Here is a 27,012-nt window from a genome sequence, read left to right on the forward strand (position 1 = left end):
TTTGTTCTATGGTTATATGGGGACTTTGGGGTATTTGTGTTGGGGGTATGTTGGGGGGTGGGTGTTCCACCTGGCTCACTATGACCATTTTCTTTTTTTTATGTTATTTGTTTTATTTAAATGGGTTAATGGCATTATAGATCCCAGCATAGCTGGGTCAGGCACACCTCTCAGATTTATCAGTTGGAATATCAGAGGTATGGGAATCCTGTTAAGAGATCTAAGGTTTTTGCACACTTGAAACGTTTAAACTCTGATATAGTATTCTTGCAGGAGACTCACCTTCGCGTCAAAAATCACCGTAGGTTACATTGCCCTTGGGTGGCTCAAGTTTTCCACTCAAATTTTAATTCAAAAGCTAGAGGGAGAAACAACCTCACATTGCCATGAAGATCCATCTCGACCTGAGGTCATAACCAGGGAACACATTGGGCAGTGGTGCATTGTGAATTATGATGGCGATGCCTATCCAGGAGTTATTATTGAGGTTGAGGAAGATGTAAAAGTAAAATGCATGCACAAGAACGGCACAAATAAGTTCCGCTGGCCGACTCTAAGAGACGACATTAGCTGGTATGGAGAAGATCAGATTGTGTGCTTCATGACAGAGCCACAACCTTTGAATAAGAGATCTATGCAACTGGAGAAGACGGTGTGGAATTTTGTTGAAAAACACCTGGGTTGTTGGTCTGCTTAGCTTTGCTATGAAATCAAAAAAATGTTAATGCTGTTTCTTTAAAGTGTAATACATCTCATGATTGAAGGTGGGGTGAGGGTGAGGTAAATGAGTTACTTTTCAAATTTATTGTCCAGGGGTTTCATGACCACTCATTTGTTCTTTTAAATATTGTCCACCCTGTTACCAACATTGTTACCTGTGTTTTTTTATATTCATGAAATAAAATCAATAAATATTTTGCATATCTTTGTTGCAGAAAATGAACTGGCAAAATCAAATATCATAAACATTTGACCAAATTCCATAGTTTCCTATTTTCTTCTAAAATAATTGTGTGGACATTCCCATCTAGTCTGAAATCAGAGCATGTATTTTATATACAGTGTGTGTTTATTAAAACCTTTTTAAACTAACTTTTCAGGGGCAAGGTGAGGGACACTTGAGCTCTTAGAAAATGTAAATATTATAATAACTGTCCATTAAAAACATTCATTAATAGAGATGGAAATGTCCAGTAACGCGGGGGGACATGTGTGTAAAAACGTGCAACAAATCTGATTAAAATTCTGATATCATAACATCCTGAGCTGGCCCAATATATTTTTCTCATAGTTGAACATGTCCTTCATCAGATGAAATTATAAAATCAATGAAAATATTGTATTTTTTTAGGCAAGGTTACCACCCTCAAATGGCACCATTTGCTAAGAATGACCCATATACACATCAACTTTCTTTGATATTAATGCATATACACATCAACTTTCTTTGATATTAAAGCATATACACATCAACTTTCTTTGATATTAAAGCATATACACATCAACATTCATTGATGGACAACCTTTTCTTTGGGAACACTGCAGCAATCAGCCTAACATCCATTTCTCGGACTCTAGCTAAACACAGAGTCCGAATGAAACAACTACACAAAGTTCCTTTTGAAAGGAACAGTGAACGCATCAAAGAACTCCGTCACCAATACGTCCAGGTAAGGTTATGCAACACAGTCATTACTGTAAACTACTCTTTAAACCTGGAGTACATTAGGACATACAGTAGATATACAGTACAGCACAGCAGTTACATACACTGTGTCTAATTTCTTTCAGAGTCATGGAGTTGGAGGCCAATCAAGTCCCATATGAAATTATCTATGGTGACGAGGCTGGCTTCAACTTGGCGAAAAAGGCGTTTTTTTTTTCTTTTCAACAAAAGAAACAAAATGCATGTGCAAAACACAATCTGTGATCAATTCAATATATTGTCTGTTGTATAAGGGCATCCTTGACACATCTAAAATAATGAAGTTTTTGTAATGTCAGCTGATGATAGTGTTTTTTTTTGTCATTGTGTTATGATTGACTAAATGTTCCTGTTGGAGGAGAACATGTGTTAGTGTTTGGAATAATTATTTGATTTTGAAACATGTTTGCAGTGTTTTGTCAGACATAGTGTGTTGTGTTAGTGTATTATTGTATTTTGAAAATTAGTTCTGGAGTTTAGTTTACAATGTGGGATTTTGAGCATGAAATTAACTGTTTTGCCAATTGTGTGTTTTGGGTGTGTTGGTGTGTTAAGAGTTTAGGAAACTTGTTAAATGTATTGAAAAATCTGTCATAGCAATTGTAAAAAAACTGTAATATAAAAGAAAGTTGATGTGTATATGCATTAAAATAAAAAGGTGATGTGTATATGCATTAATCTAAAAGAAATTTGATGTGTTTATGCATTAATCAAAAAGAAAGTTGATCAGTTTATGCATTAATCAATAAGAAATTTGATATGTATATGCATTTATTAAAAGAAAGTTGATGTGTATATGCATAAATCTAAAAGAAAGTTGATGTATTTATGCATAATTCAAAAAGAAAGTTGATGTATATATGCATTAATATCAATGAAAGTTGATGTGTATATGCAGAAATCTAAAAAAAACTTGATGCATATATGCGTTAATCTAAAAGAAAGTTGATATGTTTATGCATTAATAAAAAATTAAGTTAATGAGTATATGCATTGATCTAAAAGAAAGTTGGTGTGTGTATGCATTAATAAAAAAGAAATTTGATATGTATATGCATTTATTAAAAAGAAAGTTGATGTGTATATGCATTAATCTAAAAGAAAGTTGATGTGTATATGCATTAATCTAAAAGAAAGTTGATGTCATAATGAATAGTGATGATGACATAATGAATAGTGATGATGACATAATGAATAGTGATGATGACATAATGAATGTGTATATGCATTAATCAAAAAGAAATTTGATGTATATGTGCAGTTATGTGTAGCCGCCTTACTGAAGGAAGCGTTGGGTCTGGAAAAGGAACCGCTTTTGGACAGGTCCCACCGGACCCTCCAACCCAAACCCAAGCCTGGTGATGGTCCACGAGCCATTGTGTGCAGATTTCATCGTTACAGTGACTGTGTTGACATTCTGCGCCGCGCTAGAGAGCTCCGACAGATGAAAGTCAGAGACTTGACCGTCTCACTCTTCCCGGATCACACTGCCAAGATAGCTCGGGCTCGGGCTGCTTTCAACGAGGTCAGACGCCAACTTCGTGGCATTGTCAGTGCTCGATATGGTCGGATTCATCCAGCGCGACTTCGCATCACATACAACGGTGTTGAGAAGGACTTTGTTTCTGCGTCAAAACTTTGATTTCTGGGTGAGCTCTAGTAGCTTTTCAGATTTTTGTTCTATTATTCCTTAGTTTGTGGACTCACCAGCCTTATTTATCTACATGTTCAGTATTTGTTTTCAGTAGATTTTCAGGTTTTCTGGCTTGCTACACTAACTAGGTTAGTGTCACTGTTTGTTTATAGCAGGTATTTTTTTTTCCGTCAATCTTACTGTATGTGATTAACATAATATATATATTTTGTATTTTGTACTTCAGATATGATCAGCACTACCTCATTTTATGCTTTCTCCATCTGATAGTACAGGACTGAGGGCCTACTATTATTTGTCATTTTGCATTTTTACGTGCTTTACTATATTCATGTGCATACTGTTAAACAGTGTTGAGATCGGCGGGAGTTTTTTTTCTCTCTTACCTTTGTCTATTCTGCATGGTCTCCGGGTTGTTCAACGCTATTGTGGACAACTTTTGGTTATTGTGGGAAACACTGCTGTCTCCTTTGTTCTATGGTTATATGGGGACTTTGGGTGTATTTGTGTTTGGGGGTATGTTGGGGGGTGGGTGTTCCACCCCGGCTCACTATGACCATTTTCTTTTTTTTATGTTATTTTTTTTATTTAAATGGTTAATGGCATTATAGATCCCAGCATAGCTGGGTCAGGCACACCTCTCAGATTTACCAGTTGGAATATCAGAGGTATGGGGAATCCTGTTAAGAGATCTAAGGTTTTTGCGCACTTGAAACGTTTAAACTCTGATATAGTATTCTTGCAGGAGACTCACCTTTGCGTCAAAGATCACCGTAGGTTACATTGCCCTTGGGTGGCTCAAGTTTTCCACTCAAATTTGAATTCAAAAGCTAGAGGAGTCGCCATTTTAGTTAGCAGAAAAGTTCAGTTCTCATCCACTGATGTTGTTGCTGATAGGAATGGCAGATACCTCATGGTTGCTGGTACTTCTTCACAAAAGAGGGTTTTGTTTGTAAATGTAAATGCCCCAAACTTCGATGATGTTGAATTCGCTAACAGATTGCTGAGTAACATTCCCTTCTTGAATACACACCTGCTGATCTTTGGTGGGGATCTAATTTGTGTTTTTGACCCAATCTTGGATCGTTCTAATCCTCGAAATCTGTCTCAATCTGCTATGTCTATAACATTCTCTGATTTTATGAAACGGAATGGTCTTGTTGATCCATGGAGATCTCGTAACTCCACCATTAAAAAATTATCTTTCTTTTCCCAGGTGCATCATTCATATTCTAGGATTGATTACTTTTTAATTGACAGTACTCTTAATGCAGGTGTAATTTCCTCTGACTATTTAGGTATTGTAACATCTGACCATTCACCTTTATTATTAGATATGCAACTTTCTACCTATAAATGTTGATGTGTACATGCATTAATGAAAAAGAAAGTTGATGTCATAATGAATTGTGATGATGACATAATGAAAAGTGATGATGACATAATGAATGGTGATGATAAATCAAAAATTAAGTTAATGAGTATATGCATAAATCAAAAAGAAAGTTGATGACATAATGAATGGTGATGATATAATAAAAAGAAAGTTAATGTGTATATGCATAAATCTAAAGAAAGTTGATGTGTATATGCATTAATATCAAAGAAAGTTGATGTGTATTTGTATAAATCAAAAAGAAAGTTGATGACATAATGAATGGTGATGATATAATAAGAAAGTTAATGTGTATATGCATAAATCTAAAAGAAAGTTGATGTGTATATGCATTAATATCAAAGAAAGTTGATGTGTATATGCATAAATCTAAAAGAAAGTTGATGTCATAATGATTTGTGATGATATAATAAAAAGAAAGTTGATGAGTATATGCATTTATTAACCGGCATGTTATTTTAAGCATGCAATTGATATGGGTTGATCAGAAATTGTTATATTTATTGCTGATTTGAAAACTATTTACATGACAGCATCGAGCTTCAGATAGAGAGGGGGCGGGGGGCGGGGGGGCAGCTGACAGTAAAAAAAAAAAATCTCCGATGGCAGAGACACAACAGGAGTTGCATTTAAACCAAGCAACATGTCTGAAACCCACGTTCACCAGAAATCTACTGGTTACTATGTAAGGACTACAAACCCCACGTTCACCAGAAATCTACTGGTTACTATGTAAGGACTACAAACCCCACGTTCACCAGAAATCTACTGGTTACTATGTAAGGACTACAAACCCCACGTTCACCAGAAATCTACTGGTTACTATGTAAGGACTACAAACCCCACGTTCACCAGAAATCTACTGGTACTATGTAAGTACTACAAACCCCACGTTCACCAGAAATCTACTGGTTACTATGTAAGTACTACAAACCCCACGTTTACCAGAAATCTACTGGTTACTATGTAAGGACTACAAACCCCACGTTCACCAGAAATCTACTGGTTACTATGTAAGGACTACAAACCCACGTTCACCAGAAATCTACTGGTTACTATGTAAGGACTACAAACCCCACGTTCACCAGAAATCTACTGGTTACTATGTAAGGACTACAAACCCCACGTTCACCAGAAATCTACTGGTTACTATGTAAGTACTACAAACCCCACGTTCACCAGAAATACTGGTTACTATGTAAGTACTACAAACCCCACGTTTACCAGAAATCTACTGGTTACTATGTAAGGACTACAAACCCCACGTTCACCAGAAATCTACTGGTTACTATGTAAGTACTACAAACCCCACATTCACCAGAAATCTACTGGTTACTATGTAAGGACTACAAACCCCACGTTCACCAGAAATCTACTGGTTACTATGTAAGGACTACAAACCCCACGTTCACCAGAAATCTACTGGTTACTATGTAAGGACTACAAACCCCGTTACCAGAAATCTACTGGTTACTATGTAAGAACTACAAACCCACGTTCACCAGAAATCTACTGGTTACTATGTAAGGACTACAAACCCCACGTTCACCAGAAATCTACTGGTTACTATGTAAGGACTACAAACCGAAGTTAAAAACAAACCTGAAGCTGAAGAAACCCTAAACGTTAACGGAACAGATCCGCAGACCCGACTGCCTGCCTGACGGAGAGAGAGAGAGAGAGAGAGAGAGAGAGAGAGAGAGAGAGCGCATTTCTCCATGTTCTGTGTGTGTGTGATTGATCCGAGCGGGTTTGTAGGCGGGGGGGGGGCGCTGTGATTATCACAGAACGCTGCGCGGCCAGTTGAGGAGTTTTATTCAATCCGAGCACGGATATTGACTCATATTACTCGGATAATACTTGTACTCGGCAAAAGTGCTTTATCCGTACCGGATACTCGTTTCAGCCGGATACTCGGACCACCACTAATATACACATCAACTTTCTTTTATATTTATGCATATACACATCAACTTTCTTTTTAATAAATGCATATAAACATCAACTTTCTTTTTCATTAATGCATATACACATCAACTTTCTTTTTATTATATCATCACCATTCCTTTTGTCTTCATCAAAATTCATTATGACATCAACTTTCTTTTAGATTAATGCATGTACTCATCAACTTAATTTTTGATTAATGCAAATACAGATCAACTTTCTTTTTAATAAATGCATAAACACATCACATTTCTTTTTTATAATATAAATACACATCAACTTTCTTTTATATTAATGCATATAAACATCAACTTTCTTTTAGACTAATGCATATACACATCAACTTAATTTTAGATGTATGTATACACACATCAACCTTCTTTTATATTAATGCATATACACATCAACGTTCTTTTTCATTTATGCATATAAACATCAACTTTCTTTTAGACTAATGCATATACACATCAACTTAATTTTAGATGTATGTATACACACATCAACCTTCTTTATATTAATGCATATACACATCAACGTTCTTTTTCATTTATGCATACACACATCAACTTTCTTTGATATTAATGCATATACACATCAACTTTCTTTGATATTAATGCATACACACATCAATCAATCATTTTGATTTATCATCACAATTCATTATGACATTAACTTTCTTTATAATAAATGCATATACACATCAACTTTCTTTATTTACGTAGCTCCATATCACAACAACACTTATCTCATTGCGCTTTTCATAAAAGAGCAGGTCCAGACCATATTCTGTGATGTTATTTACAGAAACCCGAAAATTCCCACCAAGACCAATCACTAGGCAAAAGAGGCAAGGAAAAACTGAGCCAGAACTACCTATAAGCTTCATCAAAGAGGAAAGTCTTAAGCCTACTCTTAAATGTGGAGATGGTGTCTGCCTCCTGAACCCAAACGGGAACCTGGTTCCACAGGTGAGGAGCTTGATAGCTGAACACTCTGGCTCCCATTCTTCTTTTGGAGACTTTAGGAACAACAAGGAACCCTGCATTCTGGGAGCGCAGTGCTCTGGTGGGGTAATAAGGTACAATGAACTCTTTAAGACAAGATGGTGCTTGAACATGAAGAGCTTTTTAGGTGAGAAGAAAGATTTTAAATTCCATTCTGGATTTTACAGGAAGTTAATGCTGAAAAGCTAAACCGGAGAGATGTGATCTCTTTTCCTGGTTCCTATCAGAACACGTGCTGCAGCATTCTGGATCAGCTGAAGAATCTTTATGGACTCTTTTAAGCAACCTGATAATAAAGAATTGGAGTAATCCAGCTTAGAAGTAACAAATGCGTGGACTAGTTTTTCTGCATCAATTTTAGACAGGATATTCCTGAATCTCTGAATGTGATGACTACTGCACTGGGGAAACTTCGGTAGGCCTGGCCACGATTTCACGTCAGGGAGATTTTCCGTGAAGGTTAAGGAGAGTTTAACTTCGCAGAGTTTGATTGTGCAAAGTCAGTACAAATAAAGAAATGTGTTTCCGCCCTGTTTCGAACAGGGGACCTTTTGCGTGTTAGGCGAACGTGATAACCACTACACTACGGAAACTGACAAAACAAATTTATTTGGCATATTTGTGGGAAAATGCACCATTTTTATTTTACTGCAAATGTTCAAAATGCTACAAAATAGAGATTTTAAACTAGATTCAGTCACAGATGCTTTGTCATGTATTTGAACGACAGCAAATATGTAGTAAACATAAATATTTCTACATGCATTGACTGTGGCCTAAATGTTGGAATAGCGGCACCTATTTCTTGATGTGCCAAATATTAAGCTTGGGCATTCCTCGTTAGTATAATGGACAGTATCTCCGCCTGTCACGCGGAAGATCGGGGTTCGATCTTTTGCAACTCTCTCCTCTTCTGTCTCGCTCACAAATCCCTCCACAAACTTCAATTGGTCCAGAATTCAGCTGCCCGCATCATAACTCGAACCCCCTCCATCACCCACATCACTCCTGTCCTCCACCAGCTCCACTGGCTCCCAGTCCAGTTCCGTATCAAATTCAAAATCCTTCTATTAGCATTCAAGGCCATCCACAACCTCGCCCCCCCCCATATTTGTCTGATCTCCTCCAGTGTCCCACTCCCTTCCGCTCCCTCAGATCCTCTTCCTCCATAAACCTCTCTGTCCCCCCCGTCTCACCACCATGGGGGGCAGAGCATTTAGCTGCTCTGCTCCCCGTAACTGGAACTCACTACCCCCCCAACTCAGAAACATTGATTCATTCCCCCATTTCAAATCTCAACTAAAAACACATCTGTTTAAAACTGCCTATTCCACCTAAATGTCTATTGCTCTGCCTTTTCTGTTGCTTTGCTGTATAGTATTGGTTCTGCTGTTGTATAGTATTTGTTTTGCTGTTGTATAGTACTGGTTTGTTTTGCTGTATAGTATTTGTTTTGCTGTATAGTATTTGTTTTGCTGTATAGTATTTGTTTTGCTGTATAGTATTTGTTTTGCTGTATAGTATTTGTTTTGCTGTTCTTAATTTATGAATTTCCTGTGCGGCGTCCTTGAGTACCAAGGAAGGCGTTTTTAAATAAAATGTATTATTATTATTATTTTAGTATCAGGTGGCTGTATTGGGGTAGATCGGCTGTCAATTACAAGATTATCAGTTGGGAACGCAACTTATAAAAATTCTAAAACTTCAACCTATTGTTCTTGAAATGTAACTCAAATATCTAGAATGAAAGCTTAACTTTCTAGAACTGCATCTTTACATTCTAGAATTTCAACCTAACATTCTAGAACTGCAGCTTAACATTCTAGAATTTAAAGCTAACATTGTAGAATGGCAGCTTAACATTCTAGAACTTCAATCTAACTTTCTAGAACTGCCAAGTAACATTCTAGAACTGTAACATTTCAGACGTTTTAAGTAAAGGTTTGGACTGCAACTCATAACTTAAGAAGGCCTGGCTAGCTCAGTCGGTAGAGCATGAGACTCTTAAGCTCAGGGTCGTGGTTCGAGCCCCACGTTGGGCGGTGGTGTTTTAGTGAGTGTGAATGCCTGAGTTCTGAACTGTATAATGTGGCTGTATTGGGGAAGATCGTCTGTCAATCGCAAGATTAGCAGTTCCATCCCAGTGTAAAAATCCCTGAAATTTACCAGACTAAAATGAGCCTGCATTCTACGATCATGGCCTGTGCTGACCTCCTGTTCCTCACATCACACTAAAGTCTGGTGACAATGTGTGTTCAAATTCTAAAACTTCTATTGTTCTAGAACTGCAACTTAACATTCCAGAACTGCAGCTTAAAATAAAGTTGATGTGTATTTGCATTAATCAAAAAGAAAGTTGATGTGTATATGCATTATTAAGTAGACCTTGTGGCGCAATGGCAGACTGTCAGTAGAAATAAACATTTTGATGTGAGAAAACTTGTTTTATTTGTTATGAATCTTTTTAGTAATTTTACATATGATAAAAATATCAGAAAATATATCAATATTGCAGTATTCATAATCAATATTTTAATATCACATTTTGTCAATATCGTGCAGCCCTAGTGTGTGTGTGTGTGTGTGTGTGTGTGTCTGTGTGTGTTGGGAGTGGGACTGCTAAATGTCAAGGGCTGGGAGGAGATGGAAGCAGAACAACGTGGTAGTACAGTGTGTGTGTGTGTGTGTGTGTGTGTGTGTGTGTGGGTGAGAGAGAGAGACAAATATAAAAAGCTTCAAGTAGACTCTAATAATATAATCATATTGTTTCTTCCACTTATTAAAATATCTGACTTTACTGACATTATCTGTTTCTGCTTCTCTACCATATTTATAGTGTGTGATTTGCATAATACCGATCATAGCCTACATCACATAATAAACTACCTCTGTCCCTGTTCTGTTTTTTATTTCTCAAGGGGGTGCTGTGGCTTAGTTGGTTAAACTGCCTGTTTGGTAAACAGGTGATCATGGGTTCAAATCCCAGCAACACATTGTTGTTGCAGCGATTACCTCTGTTTGCATCCCATCATCATGTCTTTCCCATGCCACTCATTAAGCCCTGGTAGCAAATGAAAAAGGCATGTTGCATTTACACAGAAACACTACATTAATACAGGCTTAAGATGATACATTAAAACACATTAAATTCAGAACAATGCAAGTTTCATCTAGTTCATTCATCTGGTTTATTGGTTCTGTTTATAGAAACTACATCCTGTTATATCGCGTGATCATGGAGCAGACACGAAGCGGAGTGGATCTGCAGCTGGTGGAAGTCAGGGGTAAGGCCTCCTGTGTGGCGTTAGCGTGGCATTTTCTTGGTCTTTGCACACCAGAAACTTTTCTGACGTGGCGATGTTGTTGTTAATCTTGTCTGTACACATGGGACTGAAATGCTTAGGAATCCCCATCAGTCATTCAGAACTGCCCAAGGTACTTGTGAAATAGGCTCTTTTTTTTCTGATTGATGGTACCATCTGTAATGGAGTCTGTCAGGCCTCAGGGATTTCAGTTTCTGAAATGAAATGGTTCCACCTAAATACTGGAGCATAAAACAATAAATATACTACAGTACAAATTAATAACTTTTGCAGCTCTTTTAAAAGACTACCATAATACCTGCTTGGAATCAAAGCCATATCAAATGCTTGGAAGGCAGCTATGCTCACCACTATACCACCATTGCTGGACAATATAACGTTCACTGCAAATCTTGCAACACATCTGGTCATTGAGACTGAAAATAAATGCTCAGAGATGCAACAGTGGCTTCCAGTACCTATGAGGTATTACAATATTGTATGAAGGTACATCTGCCATAGAAGGATGTGTGACCACCATTAAAGGATGGCTTTCTTTGTCGGCAGGATTCAAACTTGCGAGGGGAGACCCCAATGGATTTCAAGTCCATTGCCTTAACCACTCGGCCATGGCAACCTAAAAAGCAGAGAAATACCGATTTCCACTAATAGTGATATCCTATTCAAGGCAAGGCAAGGAAGCTTTATTTGTATTGCACCTTTCAGCCATAGGGCAATTCAAAGTGCTTTACACAAAAATAGTTAAAAAAATAGTTAAAAAATAAAAATAGATAAAACACAAGAATAAAAGTTACAGTGCAGTATACAAAATCAAACATTAAAGAAATTAACAACCATTTAAAGAAAGGCAACATCAAAAAGAAAGGTCTTCAGCCTTCAGCGTTCTGAATCAGCTGCAGCTGTCTGATAGATTTTTTAGGGAGACCTGTAAAGACACCGTTACAGTAGTCAAGTCTACTGATGATGAAAGCATGGACCGGTTTTTCCAAATCCTGTTGACACATAAGTCCTTTTACCCTTTGTAACTTCCGTAACTTGAGGTATCAACGTAAATATCACTATGATCTGTATTAATGATATTTTAGTACTAGGAATCAGAATTAGGTTCGGCTCTCGAAGTCCAACTGTGTCCACAATTACACCTGCCAGATGGGAAATAAACTGATAACTGTCTTCATGGTCTAAATGTGTCAAATATTGCCGTACAATGCCCACATTGAGTCCAGATGTGTTGGTTCCTGATCCATGCTAAACCCCAAAAGATCAGAACTATGCCAAGGGCACCTGGATTTGGTAAAAGGTTCTCCGCAGAGGTTTTGTCTTTAATCCAAGAGACTTTTTTAGTGTTTTTTTTTACACAGAAAAGGTTGGACACAGTGCCCACTCCCCCATCCATATCTGACAATTGAAAGCTGTGGGGAAAGGGGGGTTCCAAAGCTAATAGACCATTCAACAAGCAGTTCTGATGCACTATACTGGCCCATTCAGGATGAGCACTGTATACTCTGACTGCAGCAACACAAGTTCAAATTTCAGTGATCCCTAATTTTTATAGTGATTACGAGACTGAATGCAAAGTGTGTATCCCCCATGTTACTCAAAGCCTATCACTTCCAGTCAATACTGTCAAATTTGGCGCTCCGTCCGATTACATTAACAACCAGGTGACTCCTCAACATGCCCCCACTAATGTACTGTTTACAGTCTAAATGGCCAAGGACATTAAACCTGTAAGCTCACTTTAAACTAGATGTGGAAAGTTGAAAGGTTGATCTTTTTCACCTGTGCTGTGGCTTAAAAACCAGGTTCCACTGAGATTTGAAGTCAGATCGCTGGATTCAGAGTCCAGAGTGCTAACCATTACACCATGGAACCTTTAAACTTGCTAGAAAGGTTTTCTATGCAGTTTATTTCATAATATCCACATGTGTGACATTAAAGGCACACAAAAATAACAACAAAGATGAAAAAGCAACAATCACTGGCAAACTTAAGTCTATTTCCAGTCTGTTGATGTCTAACAAAGTGTCTGTTGCTGCAAGTGTCTGACGTGAAATGTCTCCGCTTGCTGTAGAATAAACTTAATGGCATGTCAAGTTTATTTCGTCCATAAAAATGGAAACTACAGTGCTCATACCCGCCGTAACACCCATAAAAACCAGAGTATAATACAACAAATATACTACAGTGCAAGTACATAAATACGGTAAAATAGAAACTGTAAAAAATGTACATTTACAGTGCTTGTTTTGCTGTCTGATAATATATGTCTGGTATAAAAGACAGAGCTGACCGCTTAGTTTGTGTCACAGGAGGTCTTAGTCTACGACTACGTTCTATAACCCTACCAGTCAGATTACAACAAGAGGTAATATCTGTTGCAGCTCTTTTAAAGACTCTACCATAATACCTGCTGGAGATGCCAGATCCTCATACATGTAAAGCATGAGCTCTACCACTGAGCTACATCCCCTGAAGATTTTCAGATTTGTATTACTTTTTTCGAGATAGACATAGACTTATCTTTATTAATCCTTTTGGGATGACTCCCGCAAGGAAATTGAAATATCACTGAATAAAAGAAGAAACCTGGGTAAAACATGTAATGTTATTGTTGTATATAGCTTCAAAACCTGTAAATGCAACTGTGGTGGCTGGAAATCAAACCTGGGCAAAATGATTGCACTGCTACGATATAAATCATAGTCAAAAAGTAACACACCTGTTGCCTTTCTGCTGGACAATACAACGTTCACTGCAAATTTTGTAACTCAGACTGAAAATAAATGTTAAGAAATACATTCATGTATTTCCTGTACCTATGAGATAACACAACATTGTTAATGAAGGCACATCTGCGTTTTTTTATACTGTGATGAGTCATTGGTTTGTTAGCACCCTTAAAGATTGCCTTTCGTTGTCTCAATCTCAGAAATAACTACAGAATCACAACTTCCATTCATGTGCTTGTGCCAGTATTCAACCATCTGAAAGTCACTGTATTTCCAGCATCAGTTGTGTTTTTAAAACTCCTGCCCCGTGTGAGGGTTGAACTCACGACCTTCAGATTGTGAGACTGACGCGCTGCCTACTGCGCCAACGAGGCTATGAAAACACTTTCGATGGTTGGGAAGATTTCGTAAAAACTAACAATTTGGTCTTCAATCTTAATAAAAACAATGTATGTGGAGACCTATGCACTCCACATACATTGCCGAACTTTGCGTAGGAATCGGCGTACGCCCGTCCTACGCCGGTTTTAGGTCGTATGCACGTTTCAGAAATGAGGTTCAATGTGAGCACAATAAAGATTTCTTGAAGAAAGGTTTGTACTTTAAAGTTCTAGTTTTATTCCAATTCTTCTGGTCACACTTGGTACTATTTCATAACTTTTGTCTGTAGTTCTCTATTCGGTCAGGGCTTAACTCTGTCTCCCCCGCCTCTTTTTTTGTTTCTTGTTATGTCTTGGCAAGAAGTATTATGCTTTTGGGTCGTCTGTCCATCCGTCAGGCCAAAGAAACAGATACTAGCATGTAACTTTGCAAATCAGTGGCTCACCCTGGCCGCCATTAAAGATGCCATTTGGACCTCCAGAAACTTCCTGGTAAGAAAGCACATGCAGATCCCATTCCCTCAAAACCTGAATCACAGATTTTCCAGCACCTGGACTTGATCAGACTGGGAATATGCCAAAGAGATGTTCACAAGTTCAGCCGAGGTAAATGCTCGGCCCACATTCACACAGACCTAAAACTACTCATTTAACGCTGGTCACAATTTTCTAAAATAAACAATGTCAGAGAAAAATTGCAACGAGTGAAGGGTGTTGATAACATTTTTTAACAAGGTATTGGCTCATTATTGCTTCAGTAGTCTCCTTCAAGATTCTTCGAGGTAAGCAGGAAGCTCACATAAATGATAGTTGCAAGGTCTACCAAATGTTTAACTTTGCAACCCGAAAACTGTCCCTCAAAATGTGAATCTCAGAATTTTCCTTCCCCTGAACATAAACAGCAGAGCAGAGTGGCGCAGCGGAACCGTGCCGGGCCCATAACCCAGAGGTCGATGGATCAAAACTATCTTCTGATAATTCCTATGCTTTGTTTCAGCATCAAGTCTATTTCCAGTCTGTTGATGTCTGGCAAAGCATCTGTTGCTGCAAGTGTCTTGAGTGAATTGTCTCTAGCTGCTGAAGAGTAAACTTTATGGCATGTCAAGTTTAAAATGGAAACTGCATTGCTGATACCTGTCGTAACACCCATTAAACTGGAACATAATACATTTGATATTTATACAAATATTTATTTTGCACATTTACGTAGGTGAAACGATTCCTCACAGTGGTGCTGGAGGCCAGGGTGATGCCATCCAGAGTAACTATATCTTTGGATAATGTGTCACGGAGGTGCTTGGGCCCCAGAGCAATAACTTCAGTTTTATCTGAGTTTAACATTAGAAAATTACAGGTTGTTTGTCTCTACAACTCTCAATAAGTTATTTACACTGCTGAAAAGCATGTCACATTTTTAAATTACCTTCACTGCTAAAAGCATAATAAAGAAAATGTAAAATATTTCTATAAAATGAAATAGTGTAATTTTATAGAGATGTTTTTATTTTTCCATCTTATTTCTATGCTTCTATAACATGAACTAACAATTTTATTCACCTACAGTAGCACTACTGCTGTTGTTTTACAGCAGACTACGGCAAATTCAAAAAATACAGTAAATAAATGTAAATTAAATGTTCCTACCCATAATTCAATTTCAATTTTTATTTATAGTATCAATTCATAACAAGAGTTATCTATTCAATTTCAATTCAATTTTATTTATAGTATCAATTCATAACAAGAGTTATCTCAAGACACTTTACAGATAGAGTAGGTCTAGACCACACTCCAGAATTTACAAGGACCCAACAGTTCTAGTAGTTTCCTCCAGAGCAAGCAACAGTGCGACAGTGGCGAGGAAAAACTTCCTTTTAGGCAGAAACCTCGGACAGACCCAGGCTTTTGGTAGGCGGTGTCTGACGGGCCGGTTGGGGTTAGAATGAAGAGTGGCAATAAAAATAGAAAAAAATTAGTAGTTTGTAGAAGTTCTTTGTAGTAGTTCATGGCATAGCAGGACGCTGTGCGGCATTACAAGGCACAGCAGGACGTAGACACTTATCTCAAGACACTTTACAGATAGACCACACCCCAGAATTTACAAGGACCCAACAGTTCTAGTAGTCTCCTCCAGAGCAAGCAACAGTGCGACAATGCAATGCATATTACAGTAATGAACCGGAAAAGAAAGTTATCGTATTTTACGGTAAGTAACTGTAGAAATTACAGTAAAGTCTAACCGTGTTGGGTACGTAACTACAGCTCTAATTTAGGACCAATGTTGGACATCATACAGATCTTTCTGCAGACCTTAACCAGCTAAATACCAATTCCCATACCGGGAGTTGAACCCGGGCCACCTGGGTGAAAACCAGGAATCCTAACCGCTAGACCATATGGGACTGAGTCCACATTAATAACAGGGATTTAATGAATCAATTCATAGTCTGGCTGGAAACAGGGCTTCTCTTGAATGTGAACAAAGACAGTCAGGATTCAGGTTTTCCCAGCCACCCTGTCTAGTTATAGTTTTATAATGTTTAATTATAGAGACGCATATCATGTCTAGTTATTAGCATTATATGGTTTTTGACACATGCATATCAGGGCATAGGGTAAGTATGTAACTACAGCTCTGATTTAATAAAGGACCAATGACACAGATCTTACTGATCTTGCCGCAGACCTTCACCGGTTAAATACCGCTTTCCATACCGGGAGTTGACAGGTCTCACAGGCCTTCTCTTGAACGTGAATGAAGAAGCTTCTTAAGAAAGTTTTATCTTGAAGCTTTTGAGTGTTCTTTAGGTTTTTATCTGCTTTAACTATTACCGGACAGCGGGGGCACGGAGCAGAGCAGAGAGGCCGTTAGGGAGGAATCCTCCTCCGTGTTCAGCTCTTTTTGAACTGGCAGTAAAAAACTTAACGTTGGAACTTTATGACAAATAGAAATGTTGACAGGTTGATTTCTGTTAATAACAAACACAACTATAGTCAATAGAAAAAGAAAATATATATATGAAAAGCAGTCTTGGTTCATCTTTCCACTGTTAAATGCACCTCTCCATATTTCCTGACATTTCCCCCCCCCCCCCATTGTTTTGCTTTGGTTCCACTTTTGTGCGCTCCCCGGGTCATTGGGGCCAACTTGCATGGGGGGGGGGGGGTTTGGACCCGTCATAACTGTTGGCAGTTCTAGTTATTCCTGACTTGTATTTCGGTTAACCCTCTGGGGCCTGAGGTTATTTTCAGAGACAGGATATTAGCAGCATTTTTTTTCCTCTGAGAGATGTCCCTAAGATTGAGTAATCAAAAACAAAATGGTGTCTTACAAACAATAAGTGTTGCTAGGTTACAACCCTGTCTATATATTTTCATCTAGCAAGCTAAGATAACTCGAGCAGACAGTGTTGAATAAGTTTAATAAACAACTTTGATTTGATTCTTTGATACTTGTTGGCACATTGGTAATTACAGATAATGATTTTCATTTTCATTGAAAGATTTTTTACAGATAATTTTTAAAATCTGCTTATACACATATCAGTAAACTAGCACATTTATCGGAACATTTGTATTCTTCATTTCATTGTTTATTGATAAATATACTTGATTAAAATCTACTAACCAGGAGAGAAGGGGGGGGGGGGTATATCATTTTTTACCCAGATCCCAGTCCTAACATTCAGAAACAGAGTTGGATCTGATACATATATTTACCTAAGTGTTAAATGATGAAAAATATGCAGAAAGCACCTACAATGGAATTTGATATTAGTACTGATGCATTATGCGGAAACTTAATGGGTTAATTTAATGAAGCTGAATTTGAACAACTTAATAGATGTTTTATAATCTCTTTAACAGTTATTTTTATTTTAGAAACTTAAAATTTGTTAATGTAAATTCTGAAAAGCATAGAATTTGTCAAAGTAGCATAAAATAGGGCTGTTGGTGAGTTTGCAGGTGCAGTGAACATTTCCATGGTAACAGGGAGTTCCACCAATCAGAAATGTCACATCAAAGGAATGCTTTTGATCCTTTAATGCGGATCAAAGGTGCTTACGATGTTCCATCTACACCATTTAATGCATATGCACATCATCTTTCTTATTGATTAAAATAATTTAATGATCCTCAGTGGGGAAATTACAATTTACACTCTGTTACTAATCACACACAGGGCTGAAATACACACCCACAGGACCTGTTCATGCACACGTGAGAGAACTGCAGTAAGGGCATTTGACCCCGATGTGATTTGAACACGCAACCTTCTGATCTGGAGTCAGACGCGCTACCATTGCGCCACGAGGTCTGCTGATTAATGTATGTACACATCAACTTTCCTTTTGATTAATGCATATCTGTTCTTTATATATATACACATATGCATATATGCCTATACGTTATACGCCTATACGTTCTTTTTGAGTAATACATACACACATCATCTTTCTTTTTCATTAATATAATTTAATCTATAATATTTATTAATCCCTAGTGGGGAAATTACAATTTACACTCTGTGTACACTTTGTTAGTAATCACACACAGGCCTGAAACACACTAACACACACAATCAGGATCTATTCAAGCACTAATGGAGAGATGTCAGAGCGAGTGGGCTACCAGCTGGACCAGCGCCTTGAGCGGTTGGGGGGGGTACCTGGCAGTTCCCAGGATGTGAAGTGGCATCCAACCACACTCTGTAATTTGGTCCGCATGGGGACTTGAACCGGCGACCCTCCGGTTCCCAACGCAGCTCCCTACATGTGCCAACGTTCTATTTTTTACAGTGACATATCTGATTGTAACGGCAAATGTCAGGAAATATGGAGAGGTGCATTAAGACATCTTTTTAAAGCAGATGGACTTTTCCTTAAAGGAGAATTCCAGTCAATTTCAACACGTAGCTCTGTAGTTTGTACATTAGGAGGTCTGTCAGTGGAGAGAGAAATGAAACCAATCGGTGGTGTCTACCCCGTGTTATCCTCCTGCTAGAGTTAGCACCCAACAGCCTTAAACAGGGACAGTTAGTTTAAACTTGTTTTTAGCCTCTAAACAACCAATCAACCTCACTGAATACCAAACTGATTTTCACAAGTTCTTTTGCTGCAAAGGTCATACATGTAGCTATGATACAGGACACATGGTTAGGCGTATTTTAATATTCATAGTGGGTAGTAATAGAATATTCTGATATGATATAAAGTCACCAGACGTCTGAGATCAAAACTGGGAACATAATCCCTGAAAATGGAGAAACACGGGGACATTTCCAGTTTGACTATCAATCTGATTGAAAAACCTAATGTTGTGTCTTTAAAAACAGAACAGGGACAGAGGTAGTTTTTTATGTGATGTAGGCTATGATTGGTATTTTGTAAATCACACACTATAAATATGGTAGAGAAGCAGAAACAGATAGTGGCAGTAAAGTCAGATATTTTAATTTTAATTATAGAAACAAAATGATTATATTATTAGTCTACTTGAAGCTTTTTTTATTTGTCTCTCTCTCTCACTCATACACACACACACACACACAGACACACACTTTGCTACCACGTTGTTCTGCATCCATCTCCTCCCAGCCCTTGACATTTAGCAGCCCCACTCCCAACACACACACACACACACACACACACACACACACCCACACACACACACACACCAACACACACACACACACACACACTAGGGCGGCACGATATTGACAAAATGTGATATTGCAATATTGATTATGAAAACTGCAATATCGATATGTTTTCTGATATTTTTACACGTGTAAAATTACAAAATAGATTCATAACAAATTAAACTATTTCTCTTACAACAAAAGGGTTATTTAAACTGACATATCGAAGTGGTCCAACACCCTGAGCGGTTTGGGGGTTCAGTGCCTTGCTTCAGAGCACTTGGCAGTGCCCAGGAGGTGAAGTGGCATCTCTCCAGCCACCAACCCACACTTTGGTCCACATGGGGACTTAAACCAGCAACCCTCTGGTTCCCAACCTAATTCCATACAGACTGATCTACTGCCCCCCCTAAACATTTGATCCCGACATAATTTGAACACACAACTTTCTGATCTGGAGTCAGACACGCTACCGTTGTGCCACAAGGTCTACTGATCAATAAATATACACATCAACTTCCTTTTAGATTAATGCATAAACACTAACTTTCTTTTTAATTAATGTATATACACATCAACTTTTGTTTTGATAAATTTATAAACATCAACTTTTGTTTTGATAAATGCATATACACTAGGGATGAGCGAGTACAGCATTATCTGTATCTGTATCTGTTTACCACATGAATTATCTGTATCCGGATCCGTACTCGGACTGGGCGGGGCCTAAACCGGAAATGGTCAGATTTAACCCGGAAGTGGGTCGGGTTCTCTTGAAATGGGCGGGGCTTTAACCGGTATGTTATTTAAGCATGCAATTGATATGAGTTGATCAAAAATTGTTATATTTATTGCTGATTTGAAAACTATTTACATGAGAGCATCAAGCTTCAGATCAATGGTGTTGTCATGGTAACAAACAAACTATATACAGAACGTTTTGCAACAATGAATACAACACATGCGGTTGCAATTATGAAGTAAAATGTAATGAACAAGAGTTTTCATACTCAATATAACTTTCTTTTTTTAGCTTTTTATTTTTTTATGATCAGTGTGATTTTTTTTTGTTTTTGGTTCTTTTTTCTTTTTTTTTATTTCCACACCAGGTATGTGTGAAATGTGTGTGTGTGTGTGAGTCAGCTGACAGTTAAAAAAAAAAAATCTCCGATGGCAGAGACGCAACTGGAGTTGCATTTAAACCAAGCAGCACGTCTGAAACCCACGTTCACCAGAAATCTACTGGTTACTATGTAAGGACTACAAACCCCACGTTCACCAGAAATCTACTGGTTACTATGTAAGGACTACAAACCCCACGTTCACCAGAAATCTACTGGTTACTATGTAAAGACTACAAACCCCACGTTCACCAGAAATCTACTGGTTACTATGTAAGGACTAAAAACCCCACGTTCACCAGAAATCTACTGGTTAGTAGGCTCGTTCGAGATGAACTGCGCCTCGCCTGTAAAGTGGACGAGAGCAGGCGGCAGCAGCGGGGGGCGGTGACAGAAAGCTGCGGTAAAGTCGGACAGTTTCCAGCCGATTCCAGCCGCCTTCAGGCTGGACAGGAAGTGACAAAAACACTGTGGTGCGATTCCGATTTAATAAAATATAATCAGACCCACATATCACCTTGTACACAGTCTCCAGTTGTTTTAATTATGACAGAGTAGCTGGCAAAGTGCTCTACATGCGATCTGTTGCTGATTTTAATGAACAACACACTGTAGATGATACATGATCTTATCAGATTAGTCTGTCTGACTTCTAAACGTCTCTATCAGCCACACAACATGTGTTCTGGACAGAATACGTCTTTAAATCAGACAAATAGTAATTAAAATCCCTCCGATTCAAAAACGATAAAAAAGTTTATATAAAACGTCATCATGTTGTAAACCAATCAGCTGTTAAATCAGCTGAGAAGCCGGCGTTTCCCAGCATGCTCTGGGTCCGCCTGGGTCCGCCTGGCTCTTGCAGTCGGTGAAAAGCAACTGCGCCGCCTGCGTCTCAGAACTGCGGACGCCTTGCTCTCGTGAGATTTCCGTTGCCCACGTGTGCATGACGTCAGAGCAAGTCGGGATCAAGTCGGACACAAATCTAACCGGCATGCAACGGGCGCTGATCGCCGGTGATCGATTCTGCGCAGACCTGGCTCATCTCGAACGAGCCTACTATGTAAGGACTACAAACCCCACGTTCACCAGAAATCTACTGGTTACTATGTAAGGACTACAAACCCCACGTTCACCAGAAATCTACTGGTTACTATGTAAGGACTACAAACCCCACGTTCACCAGAAATCTACTGGTTACTATGTAAGGACTACAAACCCCACGTTCACCAGAAATCTACTGGTTACTATGTAAGGACTACAAACCCCACGTTCACCAGAAATCTACTGGTTACTATGTAAGGACTACAAACCCCACGTTCACCAGAAATCTACTGGTTACTATGTAAGGACTACAAACCGAAGTTAAAAACAAACCTGAAGCTGAAGAAACCCTAAACGTTAACGGAACAGATCCGCAGACCTGAGTGACTGACGGAGAGAGAGAGAGAGAGAGAGAAAGAGAGAGAGAGAGAGAGAGAGAGAGAGAGAGAGAGAGAGCGCATTTCTCCATGTTCTGTGTGTGTGTGATTGATCCGAGCGGGTTTGTAGGCGGGGGGGCGCTGTGATTATCACAGAACGCTGCGCGGCCAGTTGAGGAGTTTTATTCAATCCGAGCACGGATATTGACTCATATTACTCGGATAATACTTGTACTCGGCAAAAGTGCTTTATCCGTACCGGATACTCGTTTCAGCCGGGTACTCGGATCACCCCTAGTATATACCTTCACAAAAGTGCTTGTTTTGCCACTGAGAGGCTCTGATTATTATTCTAAATTTTTGACAACTTTATGGAAAGGATTTTAAGGAGGTTGACCTTTTGGTTGAAGAGTAAGATTCTTTTTTAAACATAAAAAAATCCACGTAATTAAAATTGCTAAATCCATCAGACTCCATGTGAATAAACAGTAATTTTAGCATCGTAAAACACGCACTTCATTCAAAGTCGAAAGAAACTAAATAAAACTATGAAAAGCCGTTTTGGGTCGTCTTTTCACTTCTCCAACCATCACAGCTCTAGTTTTGGTTTAATAAACTCCTAGTTACCGACCTACAGGTGAAAATATCTCTGCTCTAAACACGTTAAATTAATTTACACATTTATAGTGTGATGTGTATATTCTCATAATGTATTACAATATATTTTGTTTTCATCCCTCAAAAATAAATAAAATAAAATGATAAAGTCTTATAGACTGGAATTGTCTACGGTGTATGACATCACAGCATTCTATAACACATCAAAAGAACTACTGGCCAATCAGCTGTGAGTTCACAATGACCTCATCAGTGAGGTCACAAAACGTCCATAGAGGACCTTATAAGTACAAGCCATGTTGAGTCTTTAAGTTCAGGGTCCTGCTCCGGGTAGCTGGAGGCCAGCGGCTTCGGCAGAGACTAGGCGCTGCGAAAGCAGTTGGTCTTTGGAGGCCTCGCTGCCAGAAGACTAGGACCAGATGCTGCTAAAGCAGTTGGTCTTTGAGGCCTCCTCGTCTGAATCCGCCGACCTCCAGTCAGCCAGAGCAGAGGGCCCGACCTGCTCCGCTGAGGAACAGATACCAGCTCTGGGGGCAGGGGCCAGGGACCAGGGTAAGTGGTTTAGAAAGGTATTAGGGATCATGAATGTGCTTCAGCAAAACTAAAAACAAGTCTGAAAAAAAAAGCCCATAGTGTCACACCACCTTGTGTGTGTGTGACCTCTCAGGTCATCTGGGACAGGTCTACTTTCTGTCCCCAGAGTCAGAACTAAACAGGGTGAAGCAGCTTTCAGTTTCTATGCTCCTCATATCTGGAATAAACTCCAGAAACCTGTAGATCCGCTGCTACTCTCAGTTCTTTTAAATCAAGGCTGAAGACCTTTCTTTTTGATGCTGCCTTTCTTTAAATGACTGCTCATTTCTTTAAATTTCTTATGCTGCACTGTAACTTTTATTCTTGTGTTTTATATGTCCTAATGTTTCTATTTTGTTTTTAACTGTCTATTCATGTGTTTTATTGGTTTTTAATGCTTATGATTTTTAACTGTTTGTACTTGTGTTTTATCTGTTTAACTGATTTTATGTAAAGCACTTTGAATTGCCCTGTTGCTGAAATGTGCTATACAAATAAAGCTGCCTTGCGTGTGTGTGTACTAAACTATGACTTTTTATGACATTTTATGAATTTTTGTCATACTAAACTATGACTTTTATGAATTTTTGACATGTTATACTACAACTTTTTATGAATTTTTGACATACTATACTCTGACTTTTTGAATATTTGTCATATTATACTATGACTTTTTTTGAATATTGTCATATTATACTATGACTTTTTTTGAATATTTGTCATATTATACTATGACTTTTATGATTTTTTGACACGTTATAATATGACTTTTATGATTTTTTGTCATACTAAACTATGACTTTCATGATTTTTTTGTCATACTATACTATGACTTTTTATGAATTTTTCGACATACTATACTATGACTTTTTAATGACATTTAATGAATTTTTGTCATACTATACTATGACTTTTATGAATTTTTGACATACTACACTATGACTTTTATGATTTTTTTCAACATACTATGACTCTTTTTGAAAGGGGGAATTAGCTCAAATGGTAGAGCGCTTGCTCAGCATGCGAGAGGTAGTGGGATCAATGCCCGCATTCTCCAGAGGACTTCAGATTCTTCTTGCTTTACAACAAGCACTATAAATCTGGACTCGTTACTTATTAATATTGTTACTTGTTACTTGTTAATATTTCAACATATTATACTATGACTTTTTATGTTTTTGTCGACATACTATCCTATTACTTTTATGACTTTTTTGAGATACTATACTATGACTTTCATGATTTTTTGTCATACTAAACTACGACTTTTTACAGATATTTTGACATACTATACTATGCCTTTTTATGATTTTTTTGTTATACTAAACTCTGACTTTTAATGACATTTTATGAATTTTTGTCATACTAAACTATGGCGTTTATGAGTTTTCGACATACTATACTATGACTTTTTATGAATATTTTGACGTACTATACTATGAGTTACTACGAGGCTTTGAATTAATTAATTTGTGGATGAAAATATTTCAAACTGAATCATTGTTTTTTTTGACACACACACTCAAGCACACGCACACAAACAAGCACACTCTGTTCTCCAACAAGAAATAAGGAAGAATAAAAGGATCTGTCTCTGTCTTCATGATATCAGGTTGGCAATAATGAGCCAATCCCTTATTAAATTTTTTATCAACACCCTTCACTCTTTGCAATTTTGCTCTGACATTGTTTATTTTAGAAAATTGTAACCAGCATTAAATGAGTAGTTTTAGGTCTGTGTGAATGTGGGCCGAGTATTTACCTCGGCTGAACTTGTGAACATCTCTTTGGCATATTCCCAGTCTGATCAAGTCCAGGTGCTGGAAAATCTGTGATTCACGTTTTGAGGGAATGGGATCTGCATGTGCTTTCTTACCAGAAAGTTTCTGGAGGTCCAAATGGCATCTTTGATGGCGGCCATGGTGAGCCACTGATTTGCAAAGTTACATGCTGGTATCTGTTTCTTTGGCCTGACGGATGGACAGACGACACAAAAGCATAATACTTCTTGCCAAGACATAACAAGAAACAAAAAAAGAGGCGGGGGAGACAGAGTTAAGCCCTGAAAGAATAGAGAACTACAGACAAAAGATGTGAAATAGTGCCAAGTGTTACCAGAAGAGTTGGAAAAAAACTAGAACTTTAAAGTACAAACCTTTCTTCAAGAACTCTTTATTGTGGTCACATTGGCCCTCATTTCTGAAACGTGCATACTACCTAAAACCAGCGTAGGACGGGCGTACGCCGATTCCTACGCAAAGTTTGGCAAAGTATGTGGAGTACATAAGTCTCCACATACATTGTTTTTATTAAGATTGAAGACCAAATTTTACGAAATTTTCCCAACCATCGAAAGCGCTTTCGTAGCCTCGTTGGCGCAGTAGGCAGCGCGTCAGTCTCATAATCTGAAGGTTGTGAGTTCAACCCTCACACGGGGCAGGTGTTTTAAAAACACAACTGATACTGGAAATACAGCGACTTTCAGGTGGTTGAATACTGGCACAAGCACATGAATGGAAGTTGTGATTCTGTGGTTATTTCTGAGATTGAGACAAGGAAAGGCATTCTTTAAGAGGGTGGGGAGGCGTCTACCTCAACTGGTTGGGGGTGAGAGAAAGAGACAGAGAGAGAAGAGACATGGAGAATTGTAGCAGAGGGTGTCGAGCAGGGACATGGAGGCAGCAGGTGACTCTAACCACCGATCTAAACTCCTTAACAGTAGGAGTAGGGCAGGTCACCACTACATCGTAATGATTTGTGATTATGCAACACGTTACCCAGAGGCTTTCTCCCTCAGAAACACCAAGGCTAGACAAGTGGCCAATAGTTTACTTCAACATTTTTCCCGGGTAGGGGTCCCCATAGAAATCTTAACCGATCAGAAAACTAACTCAACATTGAAGGAGATATACCCCCTGTTAGGGATCCGGGGCATTAAAACAACACCCTACATAGTTTGTGGCTTCATAAACAATATTGTATTATCTCATAGGTACTGGAAGCAACCCGTCTCCACCAGTGCATTTCTCAATGCCCAGATGTGTTACAAGATTTGCAGTGAGTGTTGTATTGTCCAGCAGGGCAACAGGTGTGTTACTTTTCGACTAGATTTACACCATAGCAGTGCAAGTGTGACGGTTGTGGGACTACTCTAATGGTCCTCTACAGCCAGTCTCGCTGAGTTGTGTATGTGAGGCTGCGTCTGCGTCTGCACATGGGAAAATCAAGTGAAATCAGGGCGAGTACGTCGACACCACGGAGACACAAACCCACAGCAGTTATCAGAAGTTCTGCTCATTTATTCTTAAATGTCTGTGATCGTATAGTGGATTTTTTTACAAGAATTATAACAAAAATGGTTTCACAGTCATCTAAAATTAAATAAAATCCTAACCTCCCAAATTTCTATTGTATGCCAATACAATATTTTAAACAGTAGGCTACCGCATCTCCAACACCAGAATACAGCACCTACATTAACACTATACATTTTCATT

General features: G+C 38.4%; 5 non-coding genes across 5 annotated transcripts; 1 reads left to right on the top strand and 4 right to left on the bottom strand.

The window, feature by feature from the left end:
- Positions 1-8,226: 8,226 nt before the first annotated feature.
- On the bottom strand, positions 8,227-8,299 carry trnav-aac (transfer RNA valine (anticodon AAC)). The gene has a single exon. It is a non-coding gene; the product is annotated as a tRNA-Val (tRNA).
- A 5,763-nt stretch (positions 8,300-14,062) lies between these two features.
- Positions 14,063-14,135, bottom strand: trnav-cac (transfer RNA valine (anticodon CAC)). The gene has a single exon. It is a non-coding gene; the product is annotated as a tRNA-Val (tRNA).
- Positions 14,136-16,471: 2,336 nt separating this feature from the next.
- On the bottom strand, positions 16,472-16,543 carry trnae-uuc (transfer RNA glutamic acid (anticodon UUC)). The gene has a single exon. It is a non-coding gene; the product is annotated as a tRNA-Glu (tRNA).
- Positions 16,544-18,387: 1,844 nt separating this feature from the next.
- On the bottom strand, positions 18,388-18,459 carry trnaw-cca (transfer RNA tryptophan (anticodon CCA)). Its single transcript has one exon. It is a non-coding gene; the product is annotated as a tRNA-Trp (tRNA).
- A 7,422-nt stretch (positions 18,460-25,881) lies between these two features.
- Positions 25,882-25,954, top strand: trnam-cau (transfer RNA methionine (anticodon CAU)). Its single transcript has one exon. It is a non-coding gene; the product is annotated as a tRNA-Met (tRNA).
- Positions 25,955-27,012: the final 1,058 nt, after the last annotated feature.

This window comes from Etheostoma spectabile, unplaced genomic scaffold (genome assembly GCF_008692095.1).
Source record: "Etheostoma spectabile isolate EspeVRDwgs_2016 unplaced genomic scaffold, UIUC_Espe_1.0 scaffold00001037, whole genome shotgun sequence".
NCBI lineage: Eukaryota > Metazoa > Chordata > Actinopteri > Perciformes > Percidae > Etheostoma > Etheostoma spectabile.